Here is a 13,373-nt window from a genome sequence, read left to right as displayed (position 1 = left end):
GCTGGAGGGGAGGTTGGCCAAGAAGCAGAGCTGAGATAGGCTGCTGAAGAAGCCAGGGAGTCTCCCCCTCTGTGGTGACCAGCTCCCCTTCCCCTTGGTCTCCTAAAACATGCAGAGAAATTAAAAGAGCAGCGCAGTGATTGGTTGTGCACAGACACAGTTTGTGACAGATTGGGGATATCACCAGAAAGGATAAAGCGCTCATCTCACTTTACTGGCTGAGGGAGCCAGCGTACAGCTTCCGGGTCATGTGACCAGCATAACTAAGCCGCTTCTGGCAAACCAGGGGAGTGCACGGAAATGCCATTTGCCTTCCCGCCGGAGCGGTACCTATTTATCTACTTGCACTTTGACATGCTTTCAAACTGATAGGTTGGCAGGAGCTGAGACCGAGCAACAGGAGCTCACCCCGTCGTGGGGATTCGAACCGCCAACCTTCTGATCGGCAAGTCCTAGGCTCTGTGATTTAACCCACAGCGCCACCATCCTAGATGGCTTCAAAGGACGACTAGGCAAATTTGTGGAGGAAAGGGCTGTCGGTGGCTTCTAGCCCTGATGGCTGTGGCCTGTCTCTAAAGCTGGAGGCAGCAATGCTTCTGAACACCAGTTTCTGGAAGCCACAGGAGTGGAGAGTTTCCCTTGTGCTCAAATCCTGCTTGTGTGTTTCTCACAGGCATCTGCTTGGCCACTGTGAGAACAGGACGCTGGACTAGATGGGCCACTGGCCTGATCCTGCAGGCTCTTCTTATATTCACAACCTCTTGCAGTGACAACATGTCCTCAGCTGGCCCTGGATTGCCTCAGAATTATGAGCAGGCATCCCGTGTTTTTGTGTGTTAGTGTGTGTGTGTGTGTGTGTGTGTGTGTGTGTAAGCAGAAGAGAAAATATTTGTTGTCGCACTTGCTGCATCCGAAGTCCATTTTTCTTCCTTTTCTCCGCCGCTTCCCCACTGGATGCAGAAGCGATTTGATTTACATTGTGTTTAATGATGATGTATTGGTGTTAATGTCTCTTTGGCAGAAGCCTGGGAAATTAATTAGCATAGTGCTTGCTAAATGGAACGATGACGGTTTGCTGGGGCTTTTGTTCTCCTTTTCTGCCGGCTCCTTTGATCATCCGTTGTTTTTAATCTCATCATGATTCTCATAACTTTCCGGAATTAATCTTGCATATAGATTAAAGCTCGACGCACATTACTTGAGGCCAAAAAAAATATAAAAATGGTATTACCTATTAAGAGGCAGGAGGAGAGCGTGTGCACAAGTGACAAAGACCAAGCGCATTAAAATGTACGGTTTGCTGTCGTGGAGCCAGCTCAAGGTGGATCTGCCCCGTTAATTAAGGAATGGAAGAGCTTGGCTGCAGGATCAGACCAGGAGCCCATTAGTCCAACATCCTGTGTTCTCACAGTGGACAACCAGAGCCAGTGATGGCCAGGATCTGGAGTGGCTTTAGAAGAGGGTTCGAGAAATTCATTGAGGAGAAGACTACTGATGACCACCAACCATGGTGACTAGGCTCAGTCTCCACAGTTGGAGACAGCAATACTTCTGAATGCCAGACCTCCAAGTGTCCCTATTTTCCAGGAACAGTCCTAGATTTATAGAAGCCGTCCCGCTTTCTGATTTGATCCTAGAATGCCCCATTTTTCCTTAGGACATCCCTATCTTCATCTTAAAAAGCAGAGACATCACCTTGCCGACAAAGGTCCATATAGCTAAAGCTATGGTTTTCCCAGTAGTGATGTATGGAAGTGAGAGCTGGACCATCAAGAAGGCTGATCGCCAAAGAATTGCTCTTGAATTATGGAGCTGGAGGAGACTCTTGAGAGTCCCATGGACTGCAAGAAGATCAAACCTCTCCATTCTGAAGGAAATCAGCCCGGAGTGCTCACTTGAAGGACAGATCCTGAAGCTGAGGCTCCAGTACTTTGGCCACCTCATGAGAAGAGAAGACTCCCTGGAAAAGACCCTGGCGTTGGAAAAATGGAGGGCACAAGGAGAAGGGAACAACAGAGGACGAGATGGTGGGACAGTTTTCTCGAAGCTACTAACATGAGTTTGACCAAACTGCGGGAGGCAGTGGAAGACAGGAGAGCCTGGCGTGCTCCGGTTGGTCCATGGGGTCATGAAGAGTCGGACACGACTAAAGGACTAAACAACAACAACAATTTTCATCAGAGAAATATTGCAGCGTATGGAGCCAAAGAGATAAGGAACTATACAACCTTTAGAAGACATCTGAAGGCAGACATGTATAGAGAAACTTTTTAATGTTTAATGTTTTATTGTGTTTTTATATATGTTGGAGGCTGCCTAGAGTGGCTGGGGCAATCCAGTCAGATGGGCAGGAAATTATTATTATTATTATTATTATTATTATTATTATTATTATTATTATTGTTATTATTATTATTATTATGGACGTCCCTATTTTCATCAGAGAAATGTTGGAGGATATGACTTAGATGGCAGGCCACAGGCCACACACTTATTCTCTAGCAACTCACTGCCACTTCCACCCACCCTGCCCTCACCCAAACCATCCCTATTTTCATTGGAGAAATGTTGGAGGGTATTTTAACCTCCGTGGAGGTTTTTAAGCAGAGGTTGGATGGCCATCTACCATGGATGCTTTAGCTGAGATTTCTACTTTTCAGGGGGTTGGACTAGATGACCCAGGGGTCCCTTCCAAGATTCTATGATTCTATGAAATACCAGTTGCTGGAAACCAAAAGAAGAAAGAGGACTTTTGTGCTCAGATACTGCTTCTGGATTTCCCATAAGTATCTGTTTGGCTGCTGTAAGAACAGGATGCTGGACTAGACAGGCTATTGGCCTGATGTGGAAGTAAAACATAACCATTCAGGACTGCAAGTAACCTCTGATTTACACATGGGGCTCTATCATTTCCTGCATAGCCTCTGTTTCTCCCCATTGATCATTGCATTGCTGACATCGCCATTAACACTGCTATCAAGCCCAAGAGCTCACGTGGCAGTGAAGCATCACGTTAAGAATACACTCATCAAAATAATAAACTCAGCCAGCACGGAGTCCGGAAGGTGGGTCTAAGAGGGAATCAATATGTTTTTGAAACAGTAATTGTGAAAAACGTATTTGTCTGTAATAATAATGCCATAAATCAGAAGGCTGAGCCGAAAGGAGGAGGAAGAGCGTGGAGGAAGCCAGAAAATCAATTTCCTTGTCTCCAGTCACAGGTGGCCAAGGCTTAGATGTTATTTCTGGCTCGTAAATTAATCTGGGTTGGGATTTTTTATATATATATATATAAAAGTTTGGGCAAGAGGAGGGAGTGTGAGAGAGGGAGGAGTGGAGAGTGAAATTTGAAATATGGCAAGCAATAAGTCCCTGAAATAATAGCATTCCTCTACTGTGAGATGAGTGGGACGTGGGTGGCACTGTGGGTTAAACCACAGAGCCTAGGACTTGACGATCAGAAGGTCGGCGGTCCGAATCCCTGCGACGGGGTGAACTCCCGTTGCTCGGTCCCTGCTCCTGCCAACCTAGCAGTTTGAAAGCACGTCAAAGTGCAAGTAGATAAATAGGTACCACTCTGGCAGGAAGGTAAACGGCGTTTCTGTGTGCTGCTCTAGTTTCGGCAGAAGCGGCTTAGTCATGCTGGCCACATGACTCAGAAAAAACTGTCTGTGGACAAACGTTGGCTCCCTCGGCCTGTAAAGCAAGATGAGCGCTGCAACTCTAGAGTGGTTCGTGACTGGACTTAACTGTCAGGGGTCCTTTTTACTGTGAGATGAGGATGAAGGAGGCGTGGAGTTTTAGCACTTCTGAGCTATAGGAGCCCACCGCAAGGGAACTTGTGCACAGCTGCTGTTGGTGAGAAAAGCTTCAGACTCTGCATGCAGCAGACAACATAAAAGGTAAAGGGACCCCTGACCATTAGGTCCAGTCGTGGCCAACTGGGGTTGCGGCGCTCATCTCGCTTTATTGGCCAAGGGAGCCGGCGTACAGCTTCCGGGTCATGTGGCCAGCATGACTAAGCCGCTTCTGGCGAACCAGAGCAGCACACGGAAATGCCGTTTACCTTCCTGCCGGAGCGGTACCTATTTATCTACCTGCACTTGACGTGCTTTCAAACTGCTAGGTTGGCAGGAGCAGGGACCGAGCAACAGGAGCTCACCCCGTCGCGGGGATTCGAACCGACGACTTTCTGATCGGCAAGTCCTAGACTCTGTGGTTTAACCCACAGCGCCACCCGCGTCCCTAGCAGACAACATGGGTGGTGTCTAAAACAGCCTCCGCCAACTTGGTGCCTTCCAGATATTTTGAACTCCAGACTCCCAAGTCAGAATGACCAGTGATCAGGGATGCTGGGAATTCCAGTTCAAAACATCTGAAGGTTGCCAGGTTGGGGATAGGGTGCTCTAACATCTCCCAGGCTTTTGAGGGTTTTCTTCAGAGGGAAGTCAGGTAGCTGGTGATGGGGAAGAGCCGTCTCTGCTCCCCAGACCACGGAGGGCAGCTGGCCATCAGAGCAGGAAAAATTAGATGGCCACCAACTTGGATGGCTTTAAAAGAGAATTGGACAAATTCATAGAGGGCTATTGAGGGCTACCAGTCAGGATGGCTCTACTCTGTCAACATGGTTGGAGCAGAAATGCTTCTGAATACCAGTTTCTGGAAACCACAAGATGGGAGAGGGCTCCTGTGCTCAGATATTGCTTGCTGATTTCCCACAGGCATCTGGTTGGCCACTGTGGGAACAAGATGCTGGACTATGGAGGCAGAAAATGGACATTGTGGCTAATAGCCATTGGCAACTGTATGAGTTTGACCACCATCTTTGAAAGTCACCCATGTTGAAAAGGACATTTGAAGTGCAAGTGCCACATTCCCCATGGTTCATGGGTAGTAGGGGGGGGGAGAGTGTGGTGTCTGTAGGGTTGGGATGCGTCCGGGGAGACGGGGGGCATTTGGCAGGCCCACAGCTGGCTCCAGCCCTCCGGCCGCCAGCCAGGCGAACTCCAGTCTCCCTTGGAACAGCATCAATCAGCGACTCATAGCTTCAGAAGCCTTCAGAAACTTGGGCACGCTCTAATCAGCAGAGTGAATAACTCTTCACAACACAAGTGTTGGACAGAGGCATATGCAAGCATTTATTCAACAGCAGGACAAAGGAAAAACATGTCTGCTTCCCTTCGTGTCCAAGCAGCAGCAGGAAGCACAAAACAATACACAAACGGAAGTTCCCAGCAGACTGTGCTGGAATGTAAACAGACACGTGACACACAAGAATCCACATATCTGCTCCTCTTAGGGTGGAACAGAACTGTATCCTAACATGTAGTTCAGCTTTCTCAATATACCATATTTTTCCGTGTATAAGGCAATGGTTTTTTATTATGGAAAAATGCTATAAATTGGGGCTCGTTTTCTACACGGATAGTGCATAGGGGGCTCGGGTGATTGTTGGCAGCTGCGAGCAGGAGATTGTGAGCAGCGATTGGGCAGCTGATTGGTGGCTGCGGCAATGCCTGCTGACGATTGGCTGCTGCTGTGGCAATTGGGTGGGCTTTTGGCGGGCATACGATTGGTTGTGTTTTGTTTTGCGAGGTGTACAATAGTCATTGGCGTATAGGTGGGCGAGTGATGATCATTGGCAAATCCCCCCCCCAAAAAAAAAGCTCAACAACCTTGGGCAATCTCCCCCCATTTCCTTCATTTAGGGTCCCAAAAAATAGGGGTTGTCTTATACATGGGGGGCGTGGTATACACAGAAAAATGCGGTATACTTTCAGTGTTACAGTTTACAACCTGGCGCACGCACACTCAAAAACACATTAAGCCTTGCAGCATTCGAGGAACTTTATTAAGAATAAGTTTAATTATGATAAAAATGTGTATTGGCAATAAGTAATATGAATTTGAAATATGGAATAGGCGGGAGGTTGGGTCTTTAGTGTTAAGACCAATAGATGTTTTATTATTTGCTAATTATGTGTCTATGGTTATTCTTGTGTGTAATTTGGTATTTGTGTTCTATTTCTTTTTTTCTTGTTGTATCAATGTCTAAATAAATTCTAAAACAAAAAAAAATAAAAAATAAAAAAACCACACACATTAAGCCTAAAAGTGTGAAAAGGCCCACTTGTCCTCTCCTGAGATCCACGTGACTCAACCCTACGCATGTCTGCTCAAAATCCCCACTTCATTAAATGGGTCTTGCTCTCCAGTAAATGCTTTAATCAAGTTGCATGTTTGTGGGCCCAGGGTTTGTTCAATGACAGCCATTTTCCAGCTCAGAAGCAAAATGCCAAAAGGGAAGCGAAGCAGACATGAACACAAATAAATTACCCACAAATGAATTACCCCAACCCTGAAGGAAAACACACTCAAGGTATTTCTGGAATTCGCACAGAAAGCACTTCCCGTGGTACTAGGATGAAAGGGCTGTTAATAGCAGTAACGACACTCTGTACAGCTGCTTCCATTTAAACACTCATTAGTGCTACAATCCCACTTCTTTTACTAAATCAATATTTCCATCCTGTTATGGGCTTTTACCAAGCGAGAAAGGAATGAGTCAAATGGCAGGTCCTGAGAAAATCAACGTATTTTACCTCGTCTAAAACTTAGGGAATTGGATAGGATTCCATACACACACAAACAAATACAATTCACCTTACAAAGTTTGTTCTAAGTCTGGTCAGTGTGTGGATGAGGGATAGCCTTCCACGATGGATGGATGGATGGATGGATGGATGGATGGATGGGTGGACAGAAAATTTTCTCTATCAACTTTCCACATTCCATGCATCATTTTACAAATTTCTATTGCAACACCTCTTACATGTCTTTTCTCTAATCTAAAAAGTCCCAAACATCGCAGTCTTCCTTCATAAAGGAGTTGCTCCGCTCCTTTGATCATTTCACCTGTCCATTTCTGAACTTTTTCCAACTCTGCAATATCCTTCTGGACGTGAGGCAACCAGAACGGTCCATGATATACTGATGTCTTACTTTCTTCTTCTTCTTTGGCCATCCCTCGTAGCCAAGTAAGATAGTCTTCCATAAACACGGTCTTAACAGTGAGTCCGTAAGTGACTGTGGAGGCCAATTCTGGATCCACACGTGCTTCCACAGTGGGGACATAGGTTTCCGGGTGGAAGTTGATCATGGTGTGGATTTGCCAAGCGTGCCTTAGCACGTTTTTCTCTTTCATCCAGAGTTTGAGCGTCTCCAAAGTCAATGACACCTTTGGTAAAGGCTGTTCTCCAACTGGAGCATTCACAGGTCAATGTTTTCCAGTTGTCTGTGTTTATACTATTTTTTTTTTAGATTTGCCTTGAGAGAGTCTTTGAACCTCTTTTGTTGACCACCAGCGTTACGCTTTCCATTTTTAAGTTTGGAATAAAGTACAGTGGTACCTCGGGTTAAGTACTTAATTCATTCCGGAGGTCCATTCTTAACCTGGGACTGTTCTTAACCTGAAGCACCACTTTAGCTAATGGGGCCTCCTGCTGCTGCTGCTGCGCCGCCAGAGCACAATTTCTGTTCTCATCCTGTTCTTAACCCGAGGTACTATTTCTGGGTTAGCGGAGTCTGTAACCTGAAGCGTATGCAACCTGAAGTGCCTGTAACCTGAGGTACCACTGTAGTCGCTTTGGAAGACGATCATCAGGCAACCGCACAACATGACCAGTCCAACAAAGTTGATGTTGAAGAATCATTGCTTCAACACTGGTGATCTTTGCTTCTTCCAATACACTAGCATTAGTTCGCCTGTCTTCCAGGCTGGGTCACATAGTCTTGGGTAAAAGAGGAAGAAGAAGAGGAGTTTGGATTTGATATCCTGCTTTATCACTACCCTAAGGAGTCTCAAAGCGGCTCACAGTCTCCTTTCCCTCAATCTGTGAGGTGAGTGAGGCTGAAAGACTTCAAAGAAGTGTGACTGGCCCAAGGTCACCCAGCAGCTGCAGGTGAAGGAGAGGGTAATCGAACCTGGTTCACCAGATTACGAGTCCACTGCACTTAACCACTACACCACACTGGCTACTTACTGGGTACATAGAATCATGCATGAGCCTCACTATTTGGTGCTTGGAACAAGGTGTGTGTGTGAGTGTGTGTCTTTGTCTTGCTTCAATCATTGCTTGAGATTCCAGGCCAAAAATTCCTCCCTGTACACTTCATTCCACATTCCCTCAGACTTGTTGGCTTTTAAAACACATTAGTGACATTCAGCGTCATTTAAACAAGAGGAAGCTGCAGAGGTGAACACTACAGAAATAGCTTTGTCAGAGAGCCATTCAAACTCCCACTAGATTTTAAAAGGGGGGTGCAAAAAAATAGGAGAGCCCTGCGCTAACGACAATAGCCAGGTCTTCTGCAGTGCCCATGACAACCGTTCTGCTGTCTACACTGACTGGCAGAAGCTCTCCAGGGTTTCAGATCCAGTCCTTCCTGGAATTTGAACCTGAGACTTTCTGTGTACAGAGTAGTCCCTCTACCACTAAGCTATAGCAACTGTCAGCTGGCTACCCACTAGAGAAGGGAGGTGGAGATGCGTTGCCCACAAAGTCATCCATACCAACTGTCTTGCTGTCGTGAACTTTGATTGAGGTTGAATCCTAACAAGACAGAAGTACTGTTCTTGGGGGACAGGAGGCGGGCAGGTGTGGAGGACTCCCTGGTCCTGAATGGTGTAACTGTGCCCCTGAAGGACCAGGTGCTCAGCTTGGGAGTCATTTTGGACTCACAGCTGTCCATGAAGGCGCAGGTTAATTCTGTTTCCAGGGCAGCTGTCTACCAGCTCCATCTGGTACACAGGCTGAGACCCTCCCTGCCCTTGGACTGTCTCATCAGAGTGGTGCATGCACTGGTTATCTCCTGCTTGGACTACTGCAATGCGCTCTATGTGGGGCTACCATTGAAGTTGACCTGGAAACTGCAATTAATCCAGAATGAGGCAGCTAGACTGGTGACTGAGAGTGGCCGCCGAAACCACATAACACTGTTCTTGAAAGACCTACACTGGCTCCCAGTACGTTTCCGAGCACAATTCAAAGTGTTGGTGCTGACCTTTAAAGCTCTAAACAGCCTTGGTCCAGTATACCTGAAGGAGCATCTCCACCCCCATCATTCTGCCCGGACACTGAAGTCCAGCACCAAGGGCCTTCTGGTGCTTCCCTCACTGTGAGAAGTCAAGTTACAGGGAACCAGGCAGAGAGCCTTCTCGGTAGTGGCGCCCACCCTGTGGAACGCCCTCCCACCAGATGTCAAAGAGAAAAATAACTCCCAGATTTTTAGAAGCCATCTGAAGGCAGCACTGTTTAGGGAAGCTTTTGATGTTTGGTGCATTACAGTATTTTAATATTTTGTTGGAAACCACCCAGAGTGGCGGGGTATAAATAAATGTATTATTATTATTATTATTATTATTATTATTATTATTATTATTATTATTATTTCACTGACTGAACATTGTGTGGACGTTTGTTACAGTGAACTCTCAAGAGTTAACCAAAGCGATTCATTCTGGCACAGTCCCGGGAACTCTCTTCCAGTGTTTGGTGATTTCTGTGCAGCGAGATTTATGTGAAATGGCTTCTATTTTTAGAGCTTCCCTCCAGTGATCCATCTACATTATAGTACCTCTGGGCGTTCAGGCCATAGATTCTTAGATTATGAGCGAGCTGACATCTAATCTGCTAGTCTAACTATTTTGGAGATAATACCCACCCTCCTTCTCTTCTGTTCCACCTGAAACTAGCTTTATTATTAAGTTCCGCCTCGTTCCTAGGGGAACTCAGATGCGTTTGACGGCTGAGCCCCTGGGTGCTTGTTGCTTGTCTATTAGCTCACAACCTCTCTAAATCTTCCGCTTTAATTATTGCCTCCCGCTTTCTCTCCCCTCCTTCCTTTCTTTATTGACATTTTCACTGGAGGTTCATCTGCCAGATGGTGTCATCTTGCAGTGGGGGGGGGGGAATTACACCTCATTTGCTATCATTCAATCCCCAACAGAGAAAAACCTTGAATAGTGTCAAAAGGGAAATATGGAGCGCATCTTGGTGGTGGTGGCGTCCCAAGTCTTTGGCCAGGTGTGTAGTGTAGTGAATTTTAAGCCACCCTGTGGAGAATATGGTTACAGTGGCAAAAAGAACAGAACCCAACACTGGGGAAGAATGGTTAGGAATGATGGAGAAACTTGAAAAGTCTGTGTACAGATGGCATGATCTATGCCTGGTGGGGATGGTGATTGTGAACTGGTGGGATTTACAATGCTCTGGGGTCGGCCGGAGGCCCTCTCAGTCCCACTGACCTTTCTGAGCGTCCTCCTGGTGAGCACAACTCTGGAATGGCATGTCCCCTCATTCCAGTGTGCCCTTCAGCGACATAAACCAGCTTGATTTATGCACACTAATCTTCTGGCATTGCACAGCAAGAAGAATGAACCATCCGTAGATCTAAACAATGTTTTATTTACACTATATACAGACACAGAACCATGACGCGCTCTCTCATCCAGCTCCGAGAGAGAACCGGCAGGCAAAAGTGAAAGTACAGTGGCACCTCAGGTTAAGTACTTAATTCATTCCAGAGGTCCGTTCTTAACCTGAAACTGTTCTTAACCTGAAGCATCACTTTAGCTAATGGGGCCTCCTGCTGCTGCCGTGCCGCCGGAGCCCAAATTCTGTTCTCATCCTGAAGCAAAGTTCTTAACCTGAAGCAGGATTTTTGGGTTAGCAGAGTCTGTAACCTGAAGCGTATGTAACCTGAGGTACCACTGTACCTTACAAAGTACATACAGATAGGACTGTATCCAGTTCTCACACTCAGGGATGTGAATTACACCGATCACCAAATGCAACCTTGGAGGAGTAATTTGCTAGACCTTTGCTGCCAGCCATGACAGAGCTCTTGCCGGGATTTACCAAGGAACAACCCTATAGCTGTTTTCTCTTCACAGGTATATACAGAGGGCACAATTTAAACTTTTGTGCTCTTTCAGTGTACACGTAGCCCGCCCTACTTTTTCCAGGTATTTTTGTTTCCTGGGCTCCCGCACCTGTAATTTAGGGTGGAGGTAATTTTTGTTGGAAAACTAGCCCCCTCGGGAGAGGCTGGCCCCTCTCCCAGGCTCCAGGGGCTTGTTTGCCAGTGATCTACCCTGGCTGGCATCCCGGCAGTCCAGGAAGATCTTGATAGGCGGCACCTCCCTGCTTGAAAGGTGCACACCCCCTTTCCCTTGCATGCCAGCAGGAGAAAGAAGATAGTCAGAAAGTCTATTACATCTCTACTTTATTTCTGACTTTACAACTGTACAAAAACATGTCCGTTCACTCAGACTTCTCCGAGCGACTACGTCAGACTTCCTTCACACAAGCAACAGGAAGGTCTCATATTACACTGAGAACAAATCTCTGAGAAATCCCTGGAACATCCTGTCCCACGGTCAGCTCCATCATGTGATGTAAATATCCAGCAGCTTGTTCGCAGCTGCGTAGTACTCATATCTCAACAATTGTCTTCTTAAACGATTTCCCTACAACTACAAGATCCTGCAATTTAGCGATTAAAGAAGTCCTTAAAACGGACAGGCTAATGAAAGACTCTTACGCTAGCTCCTCCCGGCTTGCACAAATGCAAAGGGCAGATTGGCTATACAATTTGCCTGCTCAGACCAAGGTCACTTCTAGATGACTTGTTTACTCACCCTGACTTGGTTGTAGGTGTTTGTGGCATATGCATGCTATTCTGCGTTCTCCTGTGCCTTTTCCCATCACTTCCATTATTGCAACATATCCCAACTTTGGGGGAATTCACAGTTTGCTGTGAATGAGATCTAAATCAACTTTAATTGCACCATCTGGTTTTGCCAGCATGGGACTGAATCCTGCTTAAAAATAGCAACAGTCCAGAAGCACCCTTGGGAAGACCATGTGCTTTTTTATACTATTCCTTCCTTTTCGCTGTGACTTAGAATATACTAAACCGTTTTTATTTGTGTCATTGGAAAGACCCTGAGAAGCAGTGGCGTAGCGTGGGTTGTCAGCACCCGGGGCAAGGCAAGTAATTTGCGCCTCCTAACCCGTGGATTTGCGCCCCCTAACCTGTGGATTTGCGCCCCCTAACCCTACCCCCCATATGTTGTGCCCGGTGCGGCCGGGCCCCCCTGCACCCCCCACGCTACGCCACTGCTGAGAAGATAAGAAGAGCTGGTTGCTGGATCAGACCAATGGCCCACCTAGCCCTGTAGGATGTGAAACACAAAAGCAGTCAAGTACAACATTCCTAGAGTGAACATGTTTACACATGGGGAGGGATGTTTGTCCAGCCAGCAGGTAAACTTCCTGTTTCCTTCTGGGCTGGGACAGACTTCCTCTGCATGTGACTAGAGGTGGGTGTGGCCTCACCTGTGCAGGTAATGACAAAAGCACAGGGCAGGGCAGCCCTCTCTCTCTGTATGACTACTTGCATCAAAGAAACAACATCTACTGAGCCAAAGATGCCCTCTTGGCTTCCAGCCAAGAGAGGACAAAGGGACTGTCTTCTTATAAGAGAGATTCCAAGTGTATGTTACATTTCTAAGCTAAGTCTGCCTTCTGGGATCTGATTGTGAACAGAATGCGAGTAAACTCTTTTTATACTTTTGTAAAAGACTGTGTCGTCTCTTATATTTTATGAGGGAATAAGGGGAAATACCAGAACAGTTATTATAGAGGCTTTAGTGAGCCTGAGCAAACACAACCGCTGCAAGTTTAAAAGGGGGAATGTTACTCTGCTGAAATTGTGGAACTTGTTAACACAAGTTGGATAAGGATATAATCAGACAATATATCCTCTCCTGCATCCCTGAACATTCCCACAAGCCCAGCATCCAGGGGCAAACCAGATGCCTCAATAGGAAACCAGCAAGCAGGATTCGAACACTTCTGAGCTTTCCTACCACTGGTATGCAGAAGTGCCTTAAACCATGGGGCCCAAGCACAGCTAGTAGCCACCAATAGCCGTCTCCTCCAATAATTTGTCCAACGCCCCACTGATTACAGCGGAACTCAATTTCAGGTTTTTAAAGAAACCACCAATTCAGTTGGAATGATATATAGATTTTCCAAATGAAAAAAAATTAGTTCCATTTGTTACACCGGCTATTAAATTTCAAGTGTGTTCATTGATTCCTTGGCTCTTTAAACGGAACACACAGCAGCACAATTTGAAACTCTCCCATATTTCGAAACGCTTTCCATGCAACAATTTTGCTTTCACGTGATAAAGCCGATTGGATTTTCCCTTTATAAGCAAGTTAATATGATGTGATTTGGTGCACAGACTACAAAGACCCGCAGTGCCGTTTTAAATATTATTGCCGCGACGAAACAATGTCT

The sequence above is a fragment of the Podarcis gaigeae genome, assembly GCF_964106915.1.
Source record: "Podarcis gaigeae genome assembly, chromosome: 7".
NCBI classification, from domain to species: Eukaryota; Metazoa; Chordata; class Lepidosauria; order Squamata; family Lacertidae; genus Podarcis; species Podarcis gaigeae.
The sequence above is the reverse complement of the archived record's forward strand: the minus strand, read 5'-3'. Positions refer to the sequence as shown.